Raw genomic sequence first — 8,433 nt, 5'->3', positions numbered from 1 at the left:
ACGATCGCTATTCGTTTTCTAAAAGTTCAAAACGAGTGGGTCGTTTTTAAAAACGATCGTTTTTTTCCGAAAACGAAACGATCGTTTTTGAAAAAGAAACAAAAACGATCGTTTAACGATCGTTTAGCGATCGTTTTCAAAAACGATTAACAACCCTAGATATAGATAACGACGTAGGAATTGTAATTACATCAATTCACCTAAACTTTTAAAATAAAATATCTTGTTGAAGTTAGTTTATAGAGTAACTCCGTACTGTTTACTGTAAGAAATTAATCCTGAAATCCTGTTTTGATAAAACAGGTCGTCCCCATCATTTGGGATCAATATATAGCTTGTTTGATAGCTATAGGCTTGTGTCCCTGTGTGACGTTTAGAGCGGATCGTCCCTATCATTTGGGATCGATATATAGCTTGTTTGATGGCTAGGCTTGTGGCCCTGTGTGGCATTTAGAGCCTGGATTAATAGATATCGCGTGCAGTGGTACTGGCATTGATAGTTCGCGGGATTGTAACCGTGTGGATCGTGTCCTGGTTGACTTTGATAGCGGACGGGTTGTACTTGGATAAATACGTTTCGAGAACTTGTTATGGAGTAGATGTTTACTACACTTCTACATGCAAAGAAGACATTGCCGATTCACAGCGGTATCCTCAAAACCTTTATCTGAACAATGTGGAAGACATTATCGGTGTTCAGGTTTAAGAGTGTTTAATTCTGATAATTTTTATGTTTTCCAAGAGTAGAAACGCGCAAGTAACATTATTTAAACACACACAAAATGATCAGTTTTCAAAATTATAAGCCTTGATATATAATTCATCATTGATCAGTCAAATCTTTTCAGGGTAACGTTCTGAATCAGGCATTACAATCTTTGAAATCACGCTTACAGTCCCTGTGAAAAAAAAGGAATTGTGTAAACCACCTTTTTCGACAAATTGTAATAATCATGTTTGTGGGATTGAAAGAGGTTTCAGACTGGTTTAGGTCGCTTGAAAATATCTAAATCTTCGAAACTTCATATTAAATCCTTTTAGTTGTTATGTTAGTCTTCACAATAACAAGGGACTGTAAGCATAATTTCAAGGGACCCTCCATGCAAAGATGGCAATTTCCGATTTATGCCGCCCTTTAAAGCCTTTTCTGATCAAATATGAAATAGATAGCAATTGGTTTATAATTTGGAAAACTGATAATTTTCAATTGACTTGCGCATTTCTAGTGCAGGAAAACATAGAGGAAATATTAGAACTAATAATCACTTTAAAACATTGAAAAACGAACATTTCTTTCACATTATTGATCAGATAAAGTTTTCAAGGGTACCGTTGTGAATCGACTTGAAATTACGCTTTAGTCGTTAAACAATAATTGGTACCATTAGCACCAGAGTGAAAGATCTGAACAATCTCTTTAATTAAATAATATTTAATTGTTTAGGAGAAGCTAGTGTGGAGGTAGAGGGAGGAAATGGTGTCGAGTTAACAATAGGAATTCATTTTATCAATTTAGTAACTTTTTCAACGTCTATAATTTTTAGTTTTAAAAATAAATTTTGTCAAAGAACTAAATATTCATCAAAAATAAAAAAAATATTCTCTAGAAAGAAGGTTAACTGAAATTTAAAAAAAATATAAAATTATTTTAAAATTATTAAGATTATTTTTTTCTGAATTGAATATGCATTTTTCTGCCCCCCCCCCCTTCTTTTATCAAATTTAATACGCCCCTGCGTGGAAGACAATAATTTATTCATTGAATTGGATATATACAATTTACAAAATTCTGTAAATTCTAAAATAGATATCGGGTGTTTCCATTTAATTCATCCTTGTATCGTTTCCAGCTAGAATATACAATTTATAGAATAGATAGCGGGTGTTTCCATTCAATTCATCCTTGTATGGTTTCCAGGTAGAAATATACAATTTATAGAATAGATAGCAGGTGTTTCCATTCAATTCATCCTTGTATGGTTTCCAGATAGAAATATACAATTTATAGAATAGATAGCAGGTTTTTCCATTCAATTCATCCTTGTATGGGTTCCAGCTAGAAATATACAATTTATAGAATAGATAGCAGGTTTTTCCATTCAATTCATCTTTGTATCATTTCCAGCTAGAACTATTAAATTAAGCCTTAAAGGGACAGACCGGCAATGTAAGCTAGTTGAACTGAATATTCGTTAGCCCGTGATGGTTATACCCTGCAGGGATAACTGTATTGCAGTGATCAAGCATTGATCCTCAATTTTTAAGTGAATATTGGATATCGAGATTAAGCTAGTTCAAGATTAACATGAATATCAATTCAAAAGTTCTGATCTTATGTAGCAACCAGTCCCCCGGGCTCGCTTCCTGAATCCATGCATAGCAATTGATAAAATAACCCTTGATACTCAGTGTTGAGTAACGAAGTGTACACCAAAGGCAAAGAACCGGTTCCTCCTTCAAAAACAGGTAAATATTTACAGGGTCACTCTCCACTGAACTCCACTATTTCTTCGGTCAGAGTACTAAAAATCACTGCTGTACACACCGAAAACTTAGTCGAGAGTGGGGTACCAGTAAAAATATGAAGACGACAAGTAAGCCACAGTGAGAACCAGAAAATTCTGGAATATGAAAATATATAATTATAAATGTATGTTGAGCTGAAAGAGGGGGGGTCTCACAGTAAGATGACTATTGGTTGCAAAGATTTCAGGCTTTTAACTAAATTTGAAGCGTGAGCGCTGCACGTGAGGGTGTTTACTGATCTGTCGTTGGTATAAAATGTTTGGTTTGGCCACCGCATAAAATCTTGGTCAAAGACGACCTTGCAGCGGAGTAAGCTTAATTGTTTTTGGTTAACAATGTAAGTTTTTAAATCTAACTCATGCTGCTAAAACAATTTGTTCAGCAATAAAAATGGAAATATAATCGGTGTTTTAATCATTAGATATATATGTAATATATACATATTTTATAATCTGTATGTATATAATGATAATATATGATATATATGTATTATAGTCTGTATATATAAATATATAATTCCACAGTTTTCTGGTTCTCACTGCATATCATCAACAGCAAATAGTTTGAGCTATTTTGAGCTATTGAGCTATTATTGAACTTTCATGTAATTTTTCGATTTATTTTTTAGGCAAAAAACGAAAGCTTGACTTATTTTCAAATTTTGAACAAAAATATTTCTCAAAAAACTGATGGTTTATTTTTTAAAATCGATGAAGATTGCAAAATCAATGAAAAAAAAAGAAAAGAAAAATCATTCCATACTGTTTTCTGCTTACCACAGTATTTGATATTCAGGATCTGAATTGCTGTCAGCTGTCAACAGTATCATCACAGATGGACAGCAGTGTACAACAGATGAAACTTGTGACGGAACGTTTGCTGTTTTCACAAAGAAACCTTAGATCATTATAAGGATTTGTCTACATGTAACTTATTCATTAAAAGTCTTGCTGACTTAATTACAGTTAGTTTTATTGATGTCAACAAAGCATTTTTGAATCCTTGCAAAAGAAAATTTTGGGACTGCAGAGTGCAGGATGAAAACAATCTTGATCTTTAAATTGCAAGATTTTTAATTTTATTGCGACTGACTGTATACTACTAATAGTATATTGTATACTTGGTTGTTATGTATCTAGTGTTTATATATCCTGTAAATATCCTGTAACCTTTAATAAACAATCGCATACTTTTATTTTCATTTTTACAAGAAGATGTCTAGTACAGGAACCCAGCTTTGTCTGGAAAATAAGTTTTTTCTTTAGAAAAGTTCGCCTTCTCAACTTTAAACTTTTGAACCAAGCTAAAGGGTGTCCCAATAAACATGGGAATTCAGTGAAGAATTCGATATCGTCTTTTTAAATAATTCTTTGATTTAGTATAGTGATACCTACTGAGAAAGCTGTAATCTGTAAGAGTTTTGTCTGCTATGTTCACATTTTGTTTGTTTATGTTTTGGCTGCATACGGTTGTACTTAGTAAAACAAGAAAATTACAGTATACAAACAGAGTAAACTTGTCCGTCTTCACTGTTCATCTTGGCGGAGACTGCAGTCACATCTTTACAGTCTTTTACCCTTTTCATAGATAAACTCTAGCAGACAATAGTAATATTATGGCTTTTGAAATTAGGTATTACAATGCTAATTCATAACAAAGACGATATCCAATTCGTGACTGAATTCCCATGTTTTTTGGGACACACTGTATAGAACATTTCTATTTTTTACCGAGTTCCCCATTCAAAATTTGAGGCAAATCGGTCAAGGGGTTCACAAACAAAGAAACAGAGATTACTACTTCATATACAAGATTAGAATCAAAAACACAATTTGTGTCAAATAAGTCTATAAGGAGAAAGAATAAAAATGAGAGGAAAAATTATCAGAGTTTTAAATTCGTAACCTTGAGTTTTAACTCTTGTATCTTGTAACTTGTAACTTGTAAAAAGCATTTAGAGTAAAATTATTTCTTTATTCCTTTTGATTGGAACAAGGNAATAAAACCCTTACCCTTACCCACAAAGAATGAGACTTCAGCGACGACTGTGGGTAATTTTATCAGTCTCTTTACTTACATTCAAGGTTTCCTGCAGCAGCATAAAATGTCTCTATTTTGTTTTAAACTCATAAAGAAGTACAGACTTTATTCATATATGAGGGTCAAATTTAACCTTAGAATTGTCATATTTAATAAACTTTGGGTCGTCATTGAAGTCTTATCCTTTGTGGGTAACCCTGAACCAGTAAATGTGTCTGAGGAATATTTTTGAAACAAAAACTTAACATTACTTAGAATTAAGATCTCATTAATATTTTATATATGATAAAATAGATAAAACATTTTAGGAGAGATTGAAGTTTGCAGCAGCACAGTGGGCCCCCTCCACTGGAGCGAAGGCCACCGGAGGGAAATTATTTTCAGCAGAGGGAATGCAAAATTACAATTCAATACTAATTACTCCACCGGAGGGATTGTAATTAACCCTCAGGACACTTATTACTCCACCTGAGGGATGGTTATTAACCCTCAGGACACTTATTACTTCACCTCATTAACACTCAGGACACTAATTACTCCATCTGGAGGATGGTTATTAACCCTCAGGACACTTATTACTTTACCTCATTAACACTCAGGACACTAATTACTCCATCTGAGGGATGGTAATTAACACTCAAAACATTAATTACTCCATTTGAGGGATGGTAATTAACACTTAGGTCATTAATAACTCCATTGGAGGGATTGTAATTAACACTTAGGACACTTATTAATCCACCTAATTACCACTCAGGACACTAATTTCTCCATCGGAGGGATGGTGATTAACACTTGGTACACTATTTACTCCTTTGGAGGGATGGTAATTACCACTTCGGAAACCAATTGATCCATCGGAGTGGTGGTAATTGATACTCAGGACACTAATTACTCCATCGGAGGGATGATGATTAACACTTGGTACACACATTACTGCATTGGAGGGATTGAAATTGCCACTTCGGAAACCAATTAATCCATCAGAGGGACGTGGTAATTAATACTCAGGACAATATTTACTCGAGCAGAGGGATGTTAATTAACCCAGCGATGAAGTAATTAGAGTCCCAAGTGTAAATTACCATCCCCCGCAGCTGTAGTCATTAGTGTCCTGAGTGTTAATTACTATCCCTGCGGTTGGGTAATTAATGTCCTGATAGTTAATTAGGTGGAGAAATAAGCGTCCTGAGTGTTAATTACCATCCCTTGGATCTAGTTATTAGTGTCATGAGGGTCAATTAACATCATTCGGATGGAGTAATTAGTGCCTTGAGTTTTAATTAACATCCCTCCGATGGAGTAATTAGTGTCCTGAGTGTTAATTAACATCCCTCCGGTGGAGTAATTAGTATTGAATCAAAATTGTGCTTTCCCTCTGCTGTAAACAATTTCCCTCCGGTGGCCTCCTCTCCTGCGGAGGGGACCCAATATGCTGCTCCAAACTTCAATCTCTCATATTTGAGACGTAATTATTGAATAGTGTATACTGTACAGTGTACGGTAATATTTTCTATCGTAGTAGATGGTGGTTCATTCTTACGGGAAGGATGAATTTTAGAAATTGCACGGAAACTGAATACTTTTAAGGCGCTTACATAAAGGGCAACATGTGAAGTTAAAATGCCTGCCAACTTTTAACGATATTGTAACTCGACCATCATTATAATGTTGAGAACATGAGATGATTTATTTGGTGTACTGTCTCGCTCTACTATTGTCTATTCGTAAGCATACTGTGCAATTTGCGCTCCTCATGCATAAGCGCGTCCAGTTTAAGGGCTTCCAGCGGAATGGAAAAATCATACCGCGCAAATTTCATGTTCTGTCGCAAATTCCACATTAATTACGAAATTGGTTGTTTGGCGCAAAAATGCGAATTCTGCAAATTTTGCTCGAAAAAATTAAAAGATGGTTAAAATTGCGAGGGAAAAATTGTAGTTAAATTAGACATGGATCAACAAATATAAATTATAAATATATAATATAATAAAACTGATGATTGATATTGGATGGTGACTGTAAATATAAAATATAATAAAACTGATGATTGATATTGGATGGTGACTGTAAATATATAATATAATAAAACTGATGATTGATATTGGATGGTGACTGTAAATATATAATATAATAAAACTAATGATTAATATTGGATGGTGACTGTAAATATATAATATAAGAAAACTGATGATTGATTTTGGATGGTGACTGTAAAGCAGAGATTTCCACGTAGTAGAAAGTTTTGCGAAGAATTGCGCATCATTTGATCTTGCTTCCGAAAAAATTATTTTTGCGCAAAAATGCGGAATCAAAGGAATTTAATTTTTGACGCAAAATCACATTTTTGACGCTTATTTTTTGAAACTTGGTGTAAACCTTTGACATTACATTTGACATTTGACATTTTGATCAGATTTATTAGAATTCATAGTTTGAAATATCAAAGGTCCACTCGACATCAGGTTCTAAAAATAAAGGGGTTATAGAAAATCTGAGTTTGTGGAAATAACACAGTTTTTTAGCGCGAAAGTTTGCTTCCGCTAGAAACCCTACATAGTAGTAATGATAAGGCAATGTAAAGTATAAGTTCGACTGAGATTGCAGCAGTATTTAAGACCAAAATATTATGTTTCATTTAATAACTTAGCGAGCAGATATTCAGGGGACATTAATTCCAAAACTAACACTTAGCCCGTTTCTAGCAATAGCGTGTTAGAAATGGGTGCAAATTGAAGGACTGGGTTTTTGGGATCCCGGCCAATATCCAAAGTAAAAGTCGACAATAAAAACTATAACCAAAATTTTAATAAACATGACGAGGACAACAATTCCCGATTTTAAACTTTTTTAAAAATCAAAATTATAACAGTAGTTCTTTTTATATTAAATCTCTTGACCGTTTTCAAGACAATGTTAGAATTTCCATTTTCGAACTTATCCTGAATTTGCAACATTGTCACGTTATCGAGACAAACCCCACTTTCCCGTTTTGAGTATAATCCTCAATACACCAAAACTCACTTTCATAACTTACAAAATAAATCACTGAAAACAAAAATTATCGTATGAAGACTAAATTAACTTCTGATTTTTTTCTAGAATCTAAGCTTCCACATTTTATCTATTAAAGAGAGAATACCAATTGATTTATTTTCAAGCATTTTATACAGTTTCTCGTATTTCTAGTTAAATCTATATTGTAAGAACAAATGATATTAGTATTTTGATTTCTAAATGCTGTTATGATTTTTAAATTACAAAAGAACAGTTTGTTTTTATTTTCTATTTTGTTTATATTTTACCTTATCAAATAATCCCGTTTTGTTTCATAAGTGCGTTAATACTTGAAAATTGACATTGATATTAATTCCGGTAATTGTCCCAAAATCAGGATATGTTCCGAAAACGCGACATGAGCTGAATTCCGGTATTGTCTCAAAACCTAGATAAGTTCCGAAAACGCGACATGAGCCGAAATCCGGTAATTGTTTCAAAGTAGGGATATGTTCGAAAATGAAATCAAGAATCATCAAAAACTAATTCTCACACCTTATTATTAGTTTAAAATTGACATTTATTGTTTCAATATATACTTGCAGCCATTTTTTATAAATACATGGTGTAATTTTGTTCTTCCCGTCTTGGATTAAAAGATACTCTTGAAAAAGATAGATCTGCAGATTTAGCCCATTTCTAACACTCAATGTTAGTGTTTAAACTTAAAGTTAAGTTTGAATCGTCATTTTAAAGATTTTTACTTTTTCATTATGAAGAGGTTCTACAGTTTTATAAAAACGTTACAACTAGCAAGAAATATGAGAATAAATACATCGCTTCAGAACACTAAAATCTACAAAAAGCCTG

The sequence above is a fragment of the Eurytemora carolleeae genome, unplaced genomic scaffold (assembly GCF_000591075.1).
Source record: "Eurytemora carolleeae unplaced genomic scaffold, Eaff_2.0 scaffold923, whole genome shotgun sequence".
Classification (NCBI taxonomy): domain Eukaryota; kingdom Metazoa; phylum Arthropoda; class Copepoda; order Calanoida; family Temoridae; genus Eurytemora; species Eurytemora carolleeae.
Note: the sequence above shows the minus strand (reverse complement) of the source record.